The following is a 23,234-nucleotide window of genomic DNA, read 5'->3' on the forward strand; positions in this document are numbered from 1 at the left end:
CTAAGCACTTTACTAAGATTTAATCTTTGAAAATTCATATCTTTGCTTGTGTATGTTGGAGTTTGTTGTTTTGGTCTTGTTCTAATCAAATATTTATTTTTTTTCTAAACTCCTGGGGAGTACTTTTGCATTGTTTTTGCTGTGTGTGTGTGTACAAATACGTTTCACACTGTCACTGAGATAAGCCTGACTGATTGTGCCAGGCTAACATGGGGGTAAGCAGTGGTTATCTTAGCTGTTTGTCTCCTTTATCCGAACTAGAGTGAGGGTCCCTACTTTGACAGAGTGCAAACCACTGCCAACTGGAGACCCCAAGTCTAATGGGGCCTTTAGGTTGACTGGGGGTAGATGATATGTATACAGTGAGTTTGTGATGGAGAAGCAGATATGGCTTTGTTGAGGAATTTGGGTAAGGAAAAGGCATGGGAGCAACTGACTGTGTAGATGATAGTGACACCTACCACATTGATGTTGTCTATCCTTTGGGGTAGTGGCATATCCAGGTGGTACCAGGCAGCCTATTAGGGACTGAGAGTGATCACTGCGCTAAGCTGCAGTAAGACACACATACTTACTCTAAGAGTGTTTCTCTCATCTTCCGTTAGCTGTTTCTGAGAAATGGTGATGCTGGAGTCAGGCTGGAAGCCCCAGACAAGGGAGCCCCTCTTCTTGAAGTTGATGCTGTCATCAAGTTCGAAAGAATGCATTTCTCTATGGTGTATATACACAACCACATGTGCCCGAATGTAAAAGGAAACAGTCCTGGGGGAAACTAATCCAAACTTGACAGGACACCACTTGAGATCTCTGTCCTCAGACGTGGCCTGCGTGTTTCACTGATGTTCAGGGAGTGCCCTGTTTTGACTCACTGTGTTTATAAATGCATTCATCTCAACACTGAAATGGGAAGAAGCACACTATCAGCTTGAAGGTGCTCAAACAAAAGAGAAAAGCAAAGAAAATGAGTTGACTGAATGGGAGAAGTTATTATTGTTCGCAGAATCGGGAATAATTGCCCTGGGGCTTGGTAGTCATGCCAGAAATGCAGCATGTTTGGCTAGCACATGGGTAAAAATAAACAAATCCAGCTCGAACAGTAATGTTGCTGGCAGCCTTTAAATGAGCATTTCGTGTCCTCGGTGAACTGGTGATCTTTTTTTGCTGGTGGTGTGATATCTCCTGTTGGGCATTCACCTACTACAACAGTTTTATAATAAAAATAAATTGTGGTAACTGTACGTACATGTGTGTGTGTGAGATATATATTTTATACATATACACACACACCAGTTAAGCTTTCTTTATATATAAACACAAATCTAGTGTACCATCCCTTCCAAAAAGGTACACTCTTAATCCGAAAAATAATATAAAAGAAAGAGCAATGCAAACCCTCAGCCAGAGGAGAAACATTCTTAATTCTTAGTTGAATGAGTCTCCCACAGAACACTGGTTGGAGTCCCCGCTTTTCGTGTGTGTTGATGTGTTTCAACACACTGTGCTTCTGGGGTCTCCTCGGGAGAAGGGGACCGATGAAGTGCATCCACAAGAGGCTGTGAAAGAAAAATTTACTTACACAGTAAGCATCTGTTTGTGGCAGAGATGTGGAATTCCTATCACCCGACGCCCAGAACATATTGCTTGGGGTCAAGGGCAACAGGCCCCCATGTCTATCCTGTCCCCAGGACAAGTAGGCCCAACCCCCCCAGCACAACCCCCCTGGCTGCCAGTTTACAAAGAAGGGAACTGTCTGCAGTTGAGGTAATGTTTGTCCATATGTTAATGCTGTTCAAACTTGTATTTATGGTTCATTAATGAAAAACCTTAATTATTAGGACGAGCGCTAAAAATAAACATTTTATGGGCACACTGCACTACTGACAAAGCCAACCAATCCAACATTTTTTGTGAGTCTCTTGGTTTCGTCAATGCGTGTCTTGTTTTGACATGTCTCCTGTAACCCATTATTGTGGGAGCCTCCAGGCCCCCACCACCGTAACAAACATGGGCAAAAAGCAAAAAAGAAAATGTTGGGTCTCAAAAAGCACACATTGCCAGTGCCATAACAAAGTTCCCACAGCTCCCCTCCAGGGGGCCCACTCAGCACAGCACATGCGCTGAGGAAGACTGGAGGTGGGAGCCTCCAGGGTTCTTTGCAGGACCTCCTGTTTCGTTAGGCCACTGATTGTCACAGTAGTTCCTGGCACTGAACAAACCTACCTTGTGTGCCAATATGCTCCTTGCCAAAGAGCAAAATTCGATCACTCACAGTAAAGTCAGCCAACAGATAGAGAGCGAAACAGAAGTTTAATAAAAATAAAATGTCAGACCTAATTAGGGGCCCAATTCTTAAATTCACAAACGTGCACTCATGGTATAGGTCTTTGAATTCAAATTTGTGACTTTCATGAGTTCGCAAGAACATCAGGCAATCATACTCCTACAAAATATCCGTAAACCGCATCCCAGCATGAGCAAATATGCATGTGTAGACCCGCCCATGTGAAAATCCACTGAGCGTCCACAAGTTCACTCTCCCCTCAAACTCCTCTCCCATAATTAGAAAGGTTGGAAATCTACTCCTAGCAACAGTTGAAGTTCTTCCAGGGTATGGAAAAAAAGACTGGTGAAGAGATGGCGAAAATCCACAAAACATGCAAGCTAGGCTTGCAGACCAAATGGCATTCCCGCCCTCGAACCACTGCCCACTGCTTCCTCCAGCCCCAGCACGTAGCTCTGTGGAAAGGTGGCAAAATACTGAAATTGCTATAGTAGGGATTGAAATTGCAATTATTCAAGCCCTAGTAGTAGCCCTGGCATAACCAGAGTAGCCACTAAAGATGCAAAGTATATCTGGTCATATTTGTTGGGAAATTATGGGATATTCAGAATTTATGAGATCTCATTTATTTCAACAGTGTCAAATTTCATTATAAGGCTGGATTCTTGTTTTCTCTATCTCCCCTTTACTCTTCCTAAGCCTCATCCTATTACTATAAACTCCCAATTAACACTTCTGGATTCTTCCCTCCTCTATCCCTCAATTACTCTAGCCAATCCAACAAACAAACTCACATATCCTCTGCTCAAATTTACTCATAATATTACTGTACTCACATTTCCCTATACTAATCCACCACTAATTCCTCTTGGGTTCTGCAGTAGTGTGCCACTCGCCACAAATTGCTTCAATGGCTCATCAGGGGTAGTAAGATATATATACAATTAGAAATCTGTCACACAGTTAAGAACTGTGATGCCATTTGCCTCAGAAGTGAACTTGAAACCAGACCCTCTTGTAATGAAGACTGCCATAGAGGGAGGAGGAGGAAAAAACATTGCCGTTAACTTTCTGGTCTGGTCTTTCTGGTCAACTTTCAGGCTTCAGCACCAACCTGCTCGCCATCAACAAAGAAGACAGGACAACAGATATTCAACATAAAATCACAGGTACATTTGTACCCAATTGTAGGAAGTTGGCTCTGTATGCACCACCTCAAAGTAAGAAACAGCATGTGTTCCCTGTGTGGTGCCTAACTGTATCAGTGAGGCTCTGCTAACCAGAACCTCAGTGTTTAGGCGCTCTCTGCTTTCCAAATTTGTCACTAACAGGCTAGTGACTAAATTTACCAATTCACATTGGCATACTGGTACACCCATACAATTCCCTTGTATATGGTACTGAGGTACCCAGGGTATTGGGGTTCCAGGAGATCCCTATGGGCTGCAGCATTTCTTTTGCCACCCATAGGGAGCTCTGACAATTCTTCCACAGACCTGCCACTGCAGCCTGAGTGAAATAACGTCCACGTTATGTGCAGTGGTAAATGTCTGTGAAATAAGTAACTTATAAGTAACCTATACGTCTAACCTTCACTTAGTGAAGTTTGGGTGCCAAGTTACTGAGTGTGTGGGCACCCTGGCACTAGCCAAGGTGCCCCCACATCGTTCAGGGCAAATTCCCCGGACTTGTGAGTGCGGGGACACCATTACACGCGTGCACTGTACATAGGTCACTACCTATGAATAGCGTCACAATTGTAACTCCGAACATGGCCATGTAACATGTCTAAGATCATAGAATTGTCATCCCAATACCATTATGGTATTGGGGGGACAATTCCATGATCCCCCGGGTCTCTAGCACAGAACCCGGGTACTGCCAAACTGCCTTTCTGGGGTTTCCACCGCAGCTGCTGCCAACCCCTCAGACAGGATTCTGCCCTCCTGGGGTCCAGGCAGCCCTGGCCCAGGAAGGCAGAACAAAGGATTTCCTCTGAGAGAGGGTGTTACACCCTCTCCCATTGGAAATAGGTGTGAAGGGCTGGGGAGGAGTAGCCTCCCCCAACCTCTGCAAATGTTTTGATGGGCACAGATGGTGGCCATCTCTGCATAAGCCAGTCTACACCGGTTCAGGGATCCCCCAGCCCTGCTCTGGCACGAAACAGGACAAAGGAAAGGGGATTGACCACTCTCCTGACCAGTACCTCCCAGGGGAGGTGCCCAGAGCTCTTCCAGTGTGTCACAGACCTCTGCCATCTTGGAAACAGAGGTGTTGGGGGCACACTGGACTGCTCTGAGGAGCCAGTGCCAGCAGGTGACGTCAGAGACCCCCCTCTGATAGGCTCTTACCTTTCTTGGTAGGCAATCCTCCTTTCTCGGTAGCCAAACCTCCTTTTCTGACTATTTAGGGTCTCTGCTTTGGGGAATTCTTCTGATAACGAATGCAAGAGCTCACCAGAGTTCCTCTGCATCTCCCTCTTCAACTTTTACCAAGGATCGTCTGCTGACTGCTCCAGGACGCCTTCAAAACCGCAACAAAAGTAGCAAGACGACTACCAGCAACATTGTAGCACCTAATCCTGTCGGCTTTCTCAACTGTTTCCTGGTAGTGCATGCTCTGGGGGTCGCCTGCCTTCACCCTGCACCAGAAGCACAGAAGAAATCTCCTGTGGGTCGACGGAATCTTCCCCCTGCTAACGCAGGCACCAAAAGACTGCATCACTGGTCCTCTGGGTCCCCTCTCATCCGGTCGAGCGTGGTCCCTGGAACACAGGAATTCTATCCAAGTGGCTCCCACAGTCCAGTGATTCTTCAGTCCAAGTTTGGTGGAGGTAAGTCCTTGCCTCCCCACGCTAGACTGCAAACCTGTGTAGTGCGTGATTTGCAGCTGCTCCGGCTCCTGTGCACTCTTCCAGGATTTCCTTCGTACACAGCCTAGCCTGGAACCCATGCACTCCTTCCTGCAGTGCTCAACCTTCTGAGTTGGCCTCCGACGTCGTGGAACCCTCCTTTGTAATTTCGTGTGGACTCCGGTTCACTAATCTTCTAAGTGCCTGTTGGGGTACTTCTGCGGGTGCTGCCTGCTTCTGTGAGGTGTCTCTGAGTTGCTGAGCGCCCCCTCTGTCTCCTCCTCCAAGAGTCGACATCCTGGTCCTTCCTGGTCCCCAGCAGCACCCAAAAACCTCTACCACGACCCTTGCAGCTAGCAAGGCTTGCTTGCGGTATTTCTGCGTGGGAACACCTCTACAAGCTTCATCGCGACGTGGGACATCTTCCATCCAAAAGAGAAGTTCCTAGTCCTCTTCTTTCTTGCAGAACTCCAAGCTTCTTCCATCCGGAGGCAGCTTCCTTGCACCTTCATCAGGGGTTTTCTGGGCTCCTGCCCCCCCCCCCCCGGACACGGTCACGACTATTGGACTTGGTCCTCTTGCTTTGCAGGTCCTCAGGTCCAGGAATCCGTTTTCAGTGCACTGCTGGTGTTTGTTGTTCTTGCAGAATCCCCCTATCACGACTATTGTGTCTTTCTGCGGTAGTAGGGTAACTTTACTCCAACTTTCTAGGGTCTTGGGGTGGGGTATTTTGGACACCCTGACTGTTTTCTTACAGTCCCAGCGACCCTCTACAATCTCCCATGGGTCTGGGGTCCATTCGTGATTCACATTCCACTTTTGGAGTATATGGTTTGTGTTGCCCCAGACCTATGTTTACCTATTGCATCCTATTGTGATTCTAATTTGTTTGCACTACTTTTCTTACTGTTACTTACCTGTTTTGGGTTTGTGTACATATAACTTGTGTATGTTACTTACCTACTAAGTGAGGGTATTCTCTGAGATACTTGTGGCATATTGTCATAAAAATAAAGTACCTTTATTTTTTAGTAACTCTGAGTATTGTGTTTTCTTATGATATCGTGCATATGATATAAGTGGTATAGTAGGAGCTTTGCATGTCTCCTAGTTCAGCCTAAGCTGCTTTGCCATAGCTGCCTTCTATCAGTCTAAGCTGCTAGAAACACCTCTATTCTACTAATAAGGGATAACTGGACCTGACACAAAGTGTAAGTACCACAAGGTACCCACTATAAGCCAGGCCAGCCTCCTACAGATACTACTGGATGAATTAGGCAAGAGGACAATATCCGCCACATAGAGAACAATTAACAATATGCCAAATACACTAGGCAAAGGTGGCAAAGAGATGTGGGAGAATCTGAGGACAGACTGGGAGGTAGCATTGATGCATCCTCGTTAAGTGGAAATCAAATCACATCTCCACCTAATACAGTTTAAAATCCTACACATGATTTACTATGATTGCAATAAGCTACACACAATGGGGAGGGCAGCTAATTCAAACTCCCTACGCCGCGGAGATGCAGTAGGGACCTTGAGCCACACGATCTGGGACTGCCCATATATGTTTTAATATATGGGCAGTCCCAGATCGTGTGGCTCAAGGTCCCTACTGCATCTCCGCGGCGTAGGGAGTTTGAATTAGCTGCCCTCCCCATTGTGTGTAGCTTATTGCAATCATAGTAAATACTGCACCACAATCCTTTGGGAACTTTCAGCCATTCTGGAGGTTCCCCTACCACTTGAACCACAGTTTGTCTTGTTGGGAATGCCAAACGACGTGGATATACAGCGGTTCAAGCTACTCTTTTGTTCCATAGCCTTGAAAGTGGCCAGGAAAGATGTAGTCCGATACTGAGGAGAGTTGATAGGGCCCTTCATGCTGGAATGGACCTCTACATGGCATTGGGGAAAGTGACATATAGTATTAAAGGTTGCCCTTGTAAGTTCTATAATATTTGGGGGTGGTGGAGAACTTACTATGGGATGGAGTCCATGGAGGGAGACACAAATATGACATTGAATCGGACCCCACAGTAGGAAGTAGTCCCCACAAAGTTGGTCCTCATTATTACTACTCATGTGACAACATTTTCACTATGTGCCACTCCTGTATGTTTTATGGAATATCATAATCAATCCATTGGAATACGGAGCTTTAATACAAACTACAGATTGATAATGATGCATACAGAGAGTGACGGTATTGCCTTGGTGTGTTGGTTTCAGAAAACTAAAATACATTTAAAAAAAAGAAAAAAGAAAAAAAAAAAAAATAGAAAATGGTTACACTGATTTTTCATTATGTTTTCTGGAAATACTACAATGCATCAACACTATTTACTAAATGATGCTTCAATGAAATGATACCTAAAATTTCACAGTCATTTCTTTTGTTTTTCCTACTAGCATTTTTTTCTGAACATTTTATTTTGAAAGCAAAGAATCAACAATCTTGCTTTCAAGCTTCTGCAAACATTTGCCTCTAGTCGGAGAGCATTCTGTGAACATTCTACATAGCCTCATATTATGAAACCGTTCAAACGTGTACACACAGTTTTTTTTTTACTGGAACCACTGTCAGTAGTGCATTGTGACCTTACAACACTTATTTAGATTGCTCAGCCGAATAATAAAGGCTTTGAAATAATGAACCATAAATACAGGTTTGAACAGCATTAACAGATGGACACAAATATTACCTCAATTGCAGACAGTTACCTTCCCTGCAAACTGGCAGCCAAAAGGCTTGTGCTGCAAGGGGTTCTGCCTTCTTATCCCAAGGACAAAATAAACCTTGTTGTCCTTGACCCCATACAATATGTCCTGGGCATCAGGCTATATGAATACCACACCCCTGAGTTGACACACTTTGATAATGGAATCCCATTTTTTTACCTTTACATCCAATCTCTACAAATGACCATTTAGGTTTGCCATGGAAGACCTTTATGATAGCCAGTTAAGTAATGGGTGAAGAGGAGCGCACTACTGTCTCAATACATATGATGCGAAACCCATACATCCCTGTACCGGAATCCACTTCTTCTAAATTGGAAAAAGTACTGAAAATTAATATTTGATGCCTTAAACCGCCACACCCATGCCCCTGAATTTGAAACACAAACAACTGGAAGGTTCCCGACTTTAAAGCTGAGTCCGTAACCTATTCACAAAAAGGGAGGTGCCCTTTTTGAACCTATTCCTCTTTGAGAATCAGTGTCAAAAGTATTGGTGGCATTGGACAGTGATCAAGTACACCACTACCAAATATCACTGGTGCTTTACAAATAAAAAAATAAAAAAAATAAAAACGTCAGCAGCCTCACTCATATAAGGAAACTGAGCTGCTTAAACGGTTCAGTACATCTGGCCCAAAGGTTTGATTGTTTTATCATGGGCCATATAGCTCTTGGCCATATAATAAGGTCCTTTGAGAGTCATACAACAAATCACGCTCTCCGACATACAAAATATTCTGCTGCATACTCATGAACATGAAAGATCTACTATGTAAATCTTCTAAACACATGAGAAGACCTTCTTTGGCATACTAACCGATTCTTAACTTCCTATTTAGTTACCAATTCCTCTCTTCTGGTTATAGAGCTTACCCCTTCCAGCTCCATTAAGTCAGCAGCAATCCCAATAGGAGAATATGAGAAAAAGAGGACTTAGAGAGATTATTAGGTTTGATATTGAGTAATATCCTTATGCACGCCACCCCCTCAACAGTCCAAAAGAGACCGTAACAAAACCCAAACATTAGGTGTCGAGCTATAGAAAAATAGGTGGAACATTGGTTGCAAGATCACATAATCTAACCTTCCAGAAGCACTTGGCACGCTCCAGTCTACGTATCCAGGATTTGCACTGACTTCCGATGGGTCAAAGTTGTAGCACAATTTATCACAGTTCATGCCAAGGCTAGAAGGGGTCATAGACTGGTTGAAGCACACCAAATATCTGTCTACCATAGACTTTAGGAAAGGGCATTACTAGCAGTTCATTTTTGCACTAGCAAGCAAAGAAAAAATAACATTCACAATCTATTCTGGCTTGTACCAAATAACATTCATTTCTTTTGGCCTATACAGGCCGTGACATGTATTTCAAAGTTTAATGTACTCCATTTTGAAGCCACACCAAAAACTGCTGCAGCATACCTAGATGACCAAATCATTCAACATGGAAAAATTGAGAAGGTGCAGGCTCTGTAAACATTCACCAACCCATTACAAAAAAAAGGCGAGGAGAGGCCATGCTTTAATATATGACGTTTATTCCTAATTTTTCAGATGTATCAGGATCTGTCAGATCTACTGAAAAAAAATCAAAACCAAAAAGCTTGAATCTTTCCCGTTTCAGATGCTCCATCTCGTTAAATCAGGTTTATGTTGGACTCTTGGGTTGTGATGCTTTAATGTGTTTCTAGAGGATCCTCATTAAAAGTCATAAACACCGAATATTGCTGTCCACACTGGGGTGGGGGGGTTGTTTGGGATTCAGGAGGACTTCTAAAATTCTATATATATGTATATATAAAGTGGTATAACACTACACTACACATAAGTTTGCAGCCTAAAGAAAAGTCTAAAAATGACCAAATTTCATTAAACTTTCATTTTTTTTAAAAGATGGCAACCACATAAAAATTAGTCACCGACAGAAAAGTGACCCTAGAAACTTTTTCACAAATCATTTTCAAAAGGAAAAAGAAATCACATGAGTGGCATTGTTAGCCAAAAAGCTGCACTGCAGACCACAGGTGAGAAAAACAGGCACTGTGCCTTTAAGAACCTCACAATCTACTGTACATCCATTCATTACCCACAGGTGGCAGGTCAGTTCATTTTTCTGATTCATGGAAACAAGACCCTAGGGCACCGAGGTCTGCCTTTGTGGCTCAAAGTGTTGGTAAAATGTCTCCCAAAGCGTTCTTTTTCGTATTCACTTGACATCCTTCAATACCAAGAGTATAGTTACACATTTTTTGACAGAGAATAAAATATTTTCTTGTCAAAATGCCTTCAATTTTTGTAAAGTGCCCGGGCTGTGGGAAAATAATGGCCCAGACAGATCCACACTCTTTCCGCATTGTTTGCCTTCCAGATGACCATCATCTAGAGACCTGTAGACACTGTCAAAAACTCTCCAGATGGACCCCAAAGATTAGGCTGCATGGGCTCCAGGAACGAAGGCAAGAAACAGCAGCTGGGTCAACAAGAGACCTTAATCCTTCGTCCTTAGAGTCCTCCTTCCACTCCAAGGACTCCCATAGAGGGAGATCCAGGGAGAAACCCCATCAGAGGAAGATGTGTCTCTCCCGTTCAATTTTGAGAATCATGGAATTGAGAAAGGAAAAGCTACTCATGTGTTCACCGTCGACCGGTACACCGCTGAGACACCACTTGACGGCGAGGCATTTTCAACATTCCTCACCATACCACCCATCAAGGTCAAAGTCACATTCGAAAGTCTGTTTAAAGCACATCAACATAAAATACCACACTGATGTCGAAAGACCCTGCGTTCACTGTCAAAGCACATCTCAATATCAAAGCATAGTTCAACGTTGACATTATCATTAAAGACTCTTTCAAACACAGATTCTAAACCTCACTCATAATCAAGAGTTAGATCACAATCTACCTTGAACATTTCACCACAATGGCTTCAAAGTTTGCAACAAAAAGGTTTGCCACACACATCAGATTCACATTATTACCACACCTATTCTCCACTGCAGGTCACACCAGAGATCCAGATTTCAAGCACACCTTCACCTAAGAGATCAACATCTACTCATTTCTCTCCAGTCACACCAAATAATACAACACCACAAACTCCTACTGTTTCTACAAGACCCCGAGCAGCACACAACCGACTAGTTCTCCACCTGGATCTCCTCAAAGATCTAGAAGTCCGATAAGGTGCCATCATAAAGACCTAGAACTAGAGCTAGGAAAACTTCCAAAAACAGGTAATCATCCAGTCATCCATAAGATCAAGTAGGAGATCACAATCTGGACACAGAAGGCAATCTCCAACCTGGCCTTCCTCTACTAGCTAAACGGTCAAAAATTATTCTCCTACTCTGAAAGATAAACCTCCAACAAGAGTCTCACCAGCAGAGGATCTACTCACCTTTAATTATGTGTTGGTAAGAGGAGCAACTACTAAATCAACCTTTGTTTTTTTTAATCCTACATCACAGAGCACCAGCAAGATATTTACTTCCTCTTGTCCCTTGTCTACTAGAGCCTGCGATTAAGATATTGCTCACTTCTGCATCAGTAAGGTCTGCTCCATCTAGACTTCTCAAAAAATATTATCCAATTGACTAGATCCCTCTGTTTCTTAGAAAAGACCCTCCTCCAGATTTGGTGAAGGAAGTCACATACTATCCCTCCTTACTCTTCCGTGCCACCAGATAAAGAGAGTAACCAGATAGATTCTCTGGGGAAAAAGATGTGTGGAACATTGGCATCTTTAACAAAAAGCTGTCAGTGCGGTCACCTTTTTGGGGAGATATGACACCTCGCTTTGGGATTCTTTAAAAAGATTTACTGAAAAACTCGCAAAAAAGGACAAATAAGATGTCAAAGAAATTGTTCATGAGGGCGGCCTGGTATCAAATCAAATAATAAGTGCAGGAGCTGACACATCAAACCTACCTTCTCATGTCTATTGTTGTGGAATATGTGCAAGGAGAAATTATTGGTTCAGACTGACTGTGCTCCATCCAGAAGCACAACATTAACTTCTGAATTTGACATTTTCAGGAACATTCTCCTTGGATCTCCTACGGACAACTGAATGTCTTGCATGTAAACTGAAATGGACCCTTTAAAAGCTGTTGGTCTAGAGAAAAGAATACTATAGGAGGTACAAGCCTTTTGATAGGAGATGTTTTTCTCAGAGGGTTAAACTCCTCCCCCCCACCCCCCCTCAAATCTCTCATCATGAACAACAACCAAGACAGCCTTTTCTCCCCTGTAAATCCTCCAGAGGTAGAGGAAGGCAGCAACAACAACAGTCTGCGACTGCAGGAAAGCCTCCTGCCAAACAACGATTCACTTCATCCCCCTTCTCAGTTGTCAGTCACTCTAGTGGTGGGGGGGTTAGGGGGGGAAGTACTGTCAAGCTTCTGGAAGAGTGGTGTTTCTTAACAGCAGACTGATGGGTCAAACATTGTTCAGAATGGTTTATGAGAAGATGTGCTGCAGAAGGAGTCAAAAAGTTTACTGCAGGAAAATGAGGTGGATGAGGTTCCACACCATCAAAGGCGATTGGGAATTTGTCCCTGATACTTTGTGCTTGAAAAAAGAAAAAAGGACCAAAAGAAGAACTTGAAACCACTCTCAGTCTTCAAGTGTAAAAAATCAAGATTTTGACATTACACCAAATCTATCCTCAGCAGCATAAAGGAGACTGGGTGTGTGCAACTGATCTTCAAGATGCTTACTTCAACATTCTCATAATAAAGCATCAAATATTTCTTCGATTTATAGTAGGCCCTAAACATTTTCAGCACAAAGTCCTACCTTTCTGACTAAAATTAGCTCCTCAAACATTTGCAAAATGTGTGGCAGTCATCACAGATCTTCTAAGGGAAACAAAGGATCTTCTTTTCTCCTTACTTAGAAAGGCTAATAAAATAAACATTTCCAAATATGCCTTAAAACCTTGGGTCTTCAGGTGAGCCTCTGGAAATCTACAACAGACCCAGAGCAACAAATACAATAATTTGGAGATACCCAGTCCACAAAAGTATTTCCTTTAGAGAAAAGATGATCACAAATCCATGTAAAGTGTCACAATCTCTTTCAAATTCTCTATCCAACAGCACAACATATATCATTCCTACTTGGAATCTATAGTCTCTTGCATTTTTCTGCTTCTGCATGCTACACTTCACATGAGGCCTTTACAACAATGCCAAGAGGACCAGAAGAACCAGTTCTCAGACCATGGTGGAAATTTACTGTAAGGGGTATCGTTCCCGAAGGATGATCCATTTCAAACAACTCTAGTCGCAGACACATCTCACCAAGAATAAGGAGTTCACAAGGGACACTTAAAAGCCAGATAAACAGCTGTAAATTCAAGTAGGCTGATATGGTTGGTCCTTTCCTTGTGAAATTATAATCCTTGGGTTTTTAAGTGTTTTCTACCATCAATAACAACAAATCCCTTCTTGTTCATATAGACTATACAACAGCAATGTATAATATCTGAACACACAGGGAGGAACTCAATCGTGGCCACTATCCCTCGAACCTAAAGAAATGGAAATGGTTAACAGGGAGGAATTTTCCAGGTGTTCAGAACATACAAGTAGACTCACTAAGCAGAGTATTTCACGAAAACGATGACTGAGTTCTAAAGGAGAAGGTCTTGCAAACAAAATGTCAAGACTGGTGTTATTCACAAACAGATGTGTTTGCCGACCCAAGAAACAGAAAATGCCAAGACGAAGCATCAATGTTCTACTAATCAGAGTTGAAGGGGAATGCCCTTTTGATGGATTGGTCAAATACATTTCTTTACACATTTCCTCCATCCCCACTCATACAGAGTTCTGATTAGGTTCAACTAATCCAAGACCAGAATGATAATGGCAGTAATTGAATGGCCTGCCAATGTAAGTTCACTGAACTCCTTCACCTTTCAGAGACCACACAAGAGACTGCCGTGCAGATAGGATCTCAAGTACATGTTTGGAGGCCAGTTCCTACAATCCAAACTTCCATCACTGATCTTAGTGGCCTGGCTCCTGAATTATTGCAATATGGTTATCTAGGTCTTTTACAAGACTGTATGAACATTCTAGAAGAAGCTAAATGGCCTTCTGCTAGAAACATGTATGCCTTTAAGTGGAAGAGGTTTTGCATTTTGGTGTATTCAGAACATTCACAATTGATCCTAGTGTCAAGAAGATGTGGTACTACCTTAAATACTTCATCTGGCAACGCCTGGTTTACAAATATCTTTTAGTAAAGTATACCTCACAGCAATAATAGCCAACAGGAATTCACCATCACAAGCCTCCTCTTTTTTTTTTTTTTTTTTTTTAAGAAAAGCTATAAAGATTTCTTAAGAGGGTATTAGAAAGGTACTTCCTCCAGGTACATCTCCTTCTCCTCAGTCGGAGCTCAACATTGTTATATCTAAACTAATGGTACTCCACCCTTAAAACCATCCACAAAGCCACTTTAGAACATCTTACCTGAAAAGCAGCTTTCTTAGTTGCTGTTACCTCTGCACGTAAAGTCAATGACATTCATGCTTTAGGCATTTCTCAACCGTACACAGTATTCCATAGTAACAGAGCGCTAATGAGATCATTTTTATTCGTAAAGTGGTTTTAGATTTTCCCCTTAACCAAACCATCTCTTTGCCTACATTTTTTCCTAATCTGTCAACTCCAGCAGAGCGCTCTTTGAATTCTCTGGATGTAAAAAGAGTTCTGAAATTTTTTCTAGACAAAACTAAAGATTTAAGGTGTCTCCAATAAGTAGCTCGTGAGCTACTAGTAGCTCTTGAGCTACCCATAAATACCTCTCCTGTGTGCAGCCCAGCCTATAAAAACTGAAAACGTATATCTAAAACAAACACGTAAAGTTGTCTGATGTGGTCAGTACATACAATTCTAATAATATTAGTATCTATTTTCAGTAAACATAAGTAGCTTTTACTACAGAAAAGGTTGGAGTCCCCTGAATTGAATTTTCAGAGATCATGGTCCAGGGAGAACAGGCTTACCTTCAAAGCAGTCAATTTCTACATGGATAGTTTCAGGTATACTACTTTCATACCAGCTGGTTAGGAAGCCCCTACATGGTAGGCCTAAAGCACATTACACACTGGGAAAGGCTGCTACTATAGCCCTTTTGAGAAATATTCCCATTTCAGAAACCTTTGAAGCTGTTACTTGGGCATCGGTTCATACTTTCACTAGACAATATTGTCTAGATTCAGCCTCTAGGGCAGAAAGTAAAGTACAGCAGGCTTCTTTAAGAAACATTTGTGGGTTATTGCTGGCACTGTTCTCTACTTCTTGTATGTTTATATATGGGATGGGCTTGCTATTCTGTTGAATGCTTATGACTAGTGATGAGGCTCCCGTGAAAGAGAAGGAACAGATACTCAACTGTAATCCTAGTCCTCTTCTAAGCAATCTCACTCTGTGGGCTATGCCTTCATTTTTAAAAAAATACTCTGTATCTTGAGTAGACAATAAGACCATGGACGAATCCCACATTCCGAATCCTGATCTGCGATACCAACCTCTTGCTATGGTGTTTGTCATAACATTTACAGACCAAAATCCCTTTCAACAGTATATGTTACACCCTGCAAAGTACCTCCCGATTATATTAGGGAAATGGGTTGTGTTAGCAATGTATGTCAGTCTTCAAATTACTTCATAGGTGGAATTAAACAACTGAACATTCAAATGCTTATCCAGAAGATCCACATACGGGTAGAGTAAAGCCCCTCTCTCAATACTTCTCTTTAAAGCTTTTTCTGGTGTTCACATGACCTTTGCAAAACTAAAGCTATTGCTACCCAGAACTAAACACTAGTTAAGCATGGTATTGCTTAACTTATCCTAATATAATGTCTTTAAAAACTCTTATACCTTGGATCTCACGAACAGTTGTCAAATATACAGTCCTGGCTTCCCCAAAGTTAATAATCCAGTTAACTGAATGATGTCTCATGCACTTGGGTTACTTTTATCTTTTGCTTATCACATCTTATTTCAATCCCAGAACTTACCAGCTAGCTGATCTGGGTTTATTAAAGTCATACTTAAAAAAAAAAAACACAAAAAAAAAACAAAAAAAACATAAGACCACACCACTTTTAGAGTTTAATGACTGTTGAATGATTGAGACAAACAGGGCTCATGACAGGCGAAAAGTTTCCTGGAGAATTTCATATATTGTCTTGCCAGATTTTACTTTTAAGAGGAAGAATGGGGTGTCCAAGGGCGTCAAGATGGCGGTCGCACTCTAAGAGTGCTTTGACCCCTCCGTCATCCGCCCGGAAGACCAAGCCATGCCGCACTAGTAGCGAAAACCGGAGAGACCCCTGGTGGGTCCCTGGGTGCCGCAGGACCTGAGGCTGAAAAATCGGAAGAAATCCGACACTGGAAAGTGCCCTGGAGAGGGTCGGGCCCGGAGGCGGGAGAGGAGCGGAGTCAGCGCGGCTCGAGGCGGCCCCATGGGGCCAGGCGGCGGCCGGGCCTGGGGCTGCTGGGGCCGAGGGAGGTGCTGCACGCCCCGCGCAGAGGGACACCGCGCCGCACCTGAGCGAGGGACCGGAGGAGAGGAGTTGGGCGCTCCCGGCCGCTGGTGGGCCGCGTGGGCGACTGGGCCCTGCGGCTGGGGAGGGCCCCTGGCGTGGGCTCAGGCCGCCCCCAGGACGGCGTGGAGGACTCTGCGGGGCCGGGCCCGGGCCTGGGGCCACGGAAGAGAGAGGATCCTGGGCCCCCCTGTATTGGAGAGGTTGGTGAGTAGACCTGCCACGAGTACCACACATGTCATGGGCTGCGGATGGGTCCTTTGCCCCTGAGGAAGGTGAGCAACCGGTCCCCGTGGGGACATTAAAGAGAGCCCGGTCCAGCGGGGGAGACGCCTGGAGAAGTGAGGCCCACCCACAAGGGTCATAAGAGAGAGAGGTCCGGGACCTGAGAAATGAACTCCCTATCTGGTAGGGAACGGGTACCTGATGAACCCGGGTTGGAGCCGGGATCCTACTGACTCTAGTGAGAATCCTGTTACAGCCGCGAAGGGGGCACTGAGCGGGACCCCGACATGGCGACCCTGCCAGTGCTGAGGTGAGGTGGGCCGCGGACTCGGTGAGGGGGCAGTGCGTGCTGGAGGCGGGCTGAGGTGGGGACCATCTCTCCGTCCTCCCCTTGCGGCGAGACCTCCGATACCCCCAGAGTGGCCTGCCCCCAGACCGGGAGAGAGCTAGAGACAAAATGGGAAAGGACAGGCCTACCAGGCAGCCCCCGGCCTCACAACAGAAAATTGAGCAATATACCATCCCGGCACCCCCCCATGGGGAGACCACGACGTTATCAGGAACCCCCACACCAGACGGAGTAAATGCAATCCTAATGGCTATTCAGTCCTCACAACTGGCAGTAGAGTCCAAGATAGGAGAGGTCCGTGTGGACATGGGCCTCATTAGGCAAGACCTCAGGAATGCTGTGGGCCGCATAACAGAGGTTGAAACTAGGGTCTCACAGACAGAGGACGACCTTGCTGAACTTAAAATTAAAGTGGACCAACTGCAATCCCGCACTGGCGAACTCCATCGAAGGGCTGAGGACGATGAAAATCGATCTAGGAGGAACAACCTGCATTTTCTGGGATTTCCGGAGGGAGTGGAAGAGAACAAAGCAGTCGAGTTCTTGGAGAGCTGGATCAAATCCTGGATGCCGGACCGGTCGCTGTCGCCGTGGTTCTCGATTGAAAGGGCACACAGGTCGCTGGCCCCCCGGCAGCCCCCCCGGGGGCCCGCGTCGGCCGATGATAGCACGCTTTATTAACTTTAGAGACCGCAACAGAGTTCTCGTAGAAGCCAGACAAGTGACTGATCTCCTATGGGACAATCACAAAATCCTGGTATTCCTGGACTACATCTGCGAGATACAGAACAGACGCCGGTCCTACGAGCGGGTCAAGCAGAAACTAAGAGCCATGCAGCTTTCTTATATGCTGTTGTTCCCCGCACGCTTGAAGGTCATCCTAAACGGAAAAGCTCACTTCTTCGACTCACCTGAGGAGGCATGGACATGGCTGACGGAAGAGGCTCCGAGGCCGAGCAAGGAGCCTAGGGAGAAGGCAGAAGCTTCGGCCAGGGACCCTTCGCTCCCCCGAAGGGAGAGGAAGAGAAGCCGAAGTCGTGGAGGCCGAGGCGGAACAGAAACTGCGACCCGGACGAGTGAAGATCGGGAGGTCACACCAGAATCTAATGCAGAGGCAGCAACGGAAATCTCATCGGAAAAGAGAGACACCAGCCAGGGGCATGGCGGCGACGACCCAGGCCTGTCCTAGGCACTGGGCTGAGGAGCCTGTTTGGTTAAGGTCGATCTGCGGGGCCCTGCTGGAGGGGCACTCGACGGGGGCCCACCAAACTGAATATTTGCTACGAGACTAAGCTCTGATGCCCGAATGGGGCACTTTGGCTAACCTTCTAAACAAACATTGCAAGAGATCCGTGTTTCAGGAGGGGTCCATCACTCCACACCAAAGCCAGGTTTAGTAGATAAACTTGGTTAGAATGGGTGTTAGGGCGACAGATGCTACTGAGGTGGAAGTATGGGGTGGGGGGGGAGTTGGGAGGAGTTATGTTCACACCACAGTTACAATTTAATGTACACTTCGGTTTCTTGACCCGTGAGAGTTCCCTTTTTTCCCTTTTCCTTTCTTTCCCCTTCTTTCCTGTCCCACGTCGCATAACACATGGAGAGGCACCCCTTTGGCACGGCCCAGCCCCACTCATATGCCACATCCAATGATTAAAATTCTGTCCTGGAATGTAAATGGCCTCCTGGACAAAATTAAGAGATCAGCGGTATATAGTACCCTGTGCAGGCATGCCCCGCGGCGATTATGCTACAAGAGACGCATCTCCTCGGGACCAAATGCCCCATACTTGCCAGAGGGGGATATGACAGGGTCCATCATGCGGGCTTCTCTAGAGGCTCCAGGGGTGTGGCTATTCTGCTTCACCGCTCTCTTCCAATCACAATAACAGCCACGCCTACCGACACACAAGATAGATACATAATGATGGTGGGGCTGATACATGGGAGACCCATAAACCTAGTGAGTGTATACGACCCTTCGGTGGGACTAGAGACCTTCCTGGCCTCCCTCAAACAGATTATAGCCGACCTCCCCCAGGGTACCACATTAATAGGAGGGGACTTCAATGCAGTATTACACCCTGAGCTGGATGTATCAGGAAACAAAACAGCCGGCCGCTCTTCTAGAGCGTCGACGCTCAGGGATTGGGCGGATAGTCTAGGCCTGTGTGACATATGGCGAACCTGGCACCCCAAAACTAGGCAATACACACACACGTCAGCTGCACATGGGTCACATGCCAGAATAGACCTTCTATTCGCCCCAGCACTAGATATAGTTAACGTCACGGGAGCAGAGATCCTTCCACACGGGGTCTCCGACCACGCACCTGTGCAGGTGCGCTTAGGCAGTGCCGACCCGGCAAACAGTCCCACTTGGAGACTGAATGATTGGTACCTACAGGAGGAGGATTATAAAGAGGCAGTGAGAACCGAATTAGTACAGTATTTTGAAGATAATGTGGGCTCAGTGCAGTCGCCGGGCACGGTCTGGGCAGCTTGCAAGGCAACAATTAGAGGCCACGCCAAACACCTTATCCGAGTGAGGGAACGAGCTCGTATCTCCCAAATAGCCGAGCTAGAATCACAGACAATGCACCACGAACGCAGGCATCTGGCCTCTCCCTCGGCCCAGGGCCTTCACCAGCTCCTGAAAATGCGCGAAGAGGTCAAGGTCCTCACCCTAGAATCAGCCAAGCTCATGTGGAGGGCCTCCACCGCCCGAGTATATGGGTGGGGGGACAAAAGTGGTAAACTCCTACACTGGCTGGCCACACGTCCGCTGGCCAATACAATTATACCCGAGATATCGGACAGGTCCGGAGGGCTCTCCAGAGCCCCCAGGGACATTGCACAGAGCTTCGCAGTTTACTACGCCCACTTGTACAAAGAGCACCCACGGTCACAAACAGAGAGGGACTCTCCCCTTCTCGACAAAATTACCCTTCCCAAGGTGTCACCCACAGTCAAGGATGCGCTTGAAGAGCCACTAACCCTGAAGGAAGTGACAACCGCAATAATCGCACTAGCTTCGGGTAAGACCCCCGGCCCAGACGGCTTACCAGTAGAGCTATATAAAAATGTATGAGGAGGCTGAGAGCAAGGGCCATTTTCCACTAAGTATTGACCAAGCCACAATTACTGTGATTCCTAAAACCCAGCCACCCTCGCGGAACTGTGCGGACTATCGCCCTATCTCCCATTTAAACGTTGAAGTTAAGATACTCTCTTCGATCCTCGCAGCAAAGCTAAAACCTGCCCTCTCAGCGCTGATCCACCCGGACCAATGTGGCTTCATGCCAACCAGGAGCACCAGGCACTGCATTAGACACCTGCACCTGGCCCTGGCGCATCGTGATACCCTAGCCGACTCATCGAAAGCGCTTCTCCTCCTCGATTTCGAGAAGGCGTTTGACACAGTGGATTGGTCATACCTGCATCAGGTCCTGAAGGGCAACGGGATTGGCCCCAGATTTAGGGGACTCGTGAAACTCTTGTACTCACAACCGACGGCCAGAGTGCAGGTGTCGGACCGTTTTTACATAGGAAGAGGCACGCGCCAGGGTTGCCCCCTATCCCCACTCCTTTTCGCGCTAGTGATAGAACCTCTTGCCAAACTGCTCAGAGTGGACCCTCTCGTATACATCACAAACCCAGCCACGAGCGGTCCGCGTATCCTGCAGATACTTGATCTTTTTATGGAGGCATCAGGCCTCACTTTGAACCACCGTAAGTCCCTACTTATTCTGTTACACCCGGCAAGGGATTGCATTGATTGGCAGCAAACCATCCCCACTCGACGAAATAGTTTTAAGTACCTGGGGATCTCAGTCTCCCTCGTACCAGAGTTGGCGTAGGAGCTCAATGTGGCACCCCTCGTAGCTAAAGCTAAGACAGACCTTCTGCGTTGGCAAACCCTGCCCATTAACCTACTTGGGCGAGTCGCTCTCTTCAAAATGATGGTCCTCCCCAAATTTCTCTATCTGCTGCAGAATTTCCCATTCCGAATCCCTAAGAAATGGTTTAAAAACCTGGATTCAATGATCTGCCAATTTCCATGGAAAAATGCCCGCCCGCAGCTGGCACTCGCAACATGCCAACGGGGCCTGTGCAAGAGGGGTCTCGCGATGTCAAACTTATACTACTACCACCTTGCGACGCAACTTATTGTGGTGAACGCCTGGATTGGTGGAGGTTGGTCAGATCCGGCCTATAGAATTGAGCTTGGAAAGCTGAAATACGCAGGAGTATTCGACGTCCTTTATGGATGTCCAATTCCCAACTCCACCCCGGAGGTAACTAGGGTGACGCTCCTGGGATGGAGAGAGGCCTAGAGGATGACCGGTTGGTGGAAACGTTTCACCGGCCAAACCCCGTTATGGAAAGGTAATCTCCTGACAGAGGTCAAGAAACTGCAGGGATTCCAGAAATGGGACGAAATCGGAATCTCCACACTCGGAGATGTCTGGGAGGGTTCACACATGAAATCTTTTGAGGGCCTCCAGAGCACCTTCTCCATGAACAGGTCGCAGTTCTATAGATACCTTCAGATCCGTCATGCTCTGATGACACACATGCGTACTGACACGCCCACACCAGACCACTCACCAATGGAGGCAAAAGTACTAATGGGCAACTTGGGCAAGGGAGGAATCTCACAAATATACCGCTCACTGATCTCCAACACCCTTAGTCCAATGACCAGACTCCGCAACAAGTGTGAGGGGTGGGTGGGAAAAAATGGAGGAAGGGGACTGGAAGGATGCCTTGGCAGCCCTTTGAAACCCTAACGATATCCTCCAGGCTCCGACTGATACAATCCTATTTTCTACATGCCGTATACATGACACCCAAGAGACTATGCGAGGCAGGCCTCCGCTCCACGGCTGCCTGCCCTAGATGCTCCCAGCCGGGAGCGGATTTCTACCACATGATATGGTTATGCCCGATCATAGAGGAATACTGGAAAGAGATTGAAGCGCAAATCTCTGAGGCCCTGCAAACAGACCTATCCCCCGAACCACTCCTGTTCCTACTGGGGGTAGCGGGAGACACAGATTTGGGAAGAATGAAGAGATCCTTTGTGGGAATAGCATGTCTGGTTGCCAAAAGGGATATCATGACCAAATGGATGACAGAGGGAGCCCCATCTCTAAATAAATGTAAACGGGGGATGGACTAGTGTGCTCAGCAAGAAAAAGTGGTGTACGAGGCCAGGGGATGTCCGGGCAAATACGATAAGATTTGGGGGGTTGGGAGGCCTTAGGAGATGACTAAGTTACACAGGACCCCAACTCACATTTAAATTTGAAAAACCAAATCCTTTGACAGGTCCAAATACTTGCAGACCTGGACCTCCTGTTCAATCTCGTTCTGGAGCCAGGGAAACCCTACACCACATAACTTAGTGGATTTGATTAACGGAGGATAAACTCACGATCGAAGCGGGCCGTAAGGCACCAAAAATGCCTCCAAAGTTTACAACCCACATCACGAATCACCCGTGGACAGGAGACACCCTCTCCACCCTTTTCCCTTTATTCAACTCTCACCCTTTTCTTTTGGGTTTGTTTCTTCTGTATTGTTGTACCCATCTCAAGTGATCCTTTCATATCCGAAGTAAGTTTTATGCGCACAGTAGGGCGCTATGCAATAACGTGTATCACTTGGCTTGGAAATGTTCATGTAAATCTCTTTTTGGAAAACAATAAAAAATATCTTTATTAAAAAAAAAAAAAAAGAGGAAGAATGGGCTGGGTACTCGCCCCAATTTTCAAGCACCTGTTTAACGTTGTATTTTAGGTGACTTGTGTTCTGAGGGAGGGAGCAGTCTGTGTGGACCAAAGTGATCTGTGCCACCAATTCAAAAGGGTATGATTGGGTGAGCTGCATGCTTAATTGTCTTAGGCTGCAGACAGCACTCCCCCAAAGCACTAGATAAATCGCATACCAATACTTTGGAGACATTACCTTTATGTATCCTGACATACTATCAACAAAAAAGTAGTGGTACACAATGCAGACAAAGTTTTAGACACTGCACCGTCAGAGTACCTACATCAACTGCTGACCTACATTTACAAAGGTTGTGTCCTTGCACTGGGGAATCAAAGAAATGTAACCACATTCACTAGGATCAGTTTCATATTATCCTTTTCTACCCCTGTATCAGCTTTGCCAAACGCAGGACTCATGGGTCACTC

General features: G+C 45.8%; 1 protein-coding gene across 2 annotated transcripts in view; it reads right to left on the reverse strand.

Annotated features, from left to right (window-relative positions):
* Positions 1-23,234, reverse strand: part of MRPL1 (mitochondrial ribosomal protein L1) — a 772,839-nt gene that overhangs the window by 720,583 nt on the left and 29,022 nt on the right. The window lies entirely within an intron of this gene.

Source organism: Pleurodeles waltl, chromosome 1_2 (genome assembly GCF_031143425.1).
Source record: "Pleurodeles waltl isolate 20211129_DDA chromosome 1_2, aPleWal1.hap1.20221129, whole genome shotgun sequence".
Taxonomy (NCBI): domain Eukaryota; kingdom Metazoa; phylum Chordata; class Amphibia; order Caudata; family Salamandridae; genus Pleurodeles; species Pleurodeles waltl.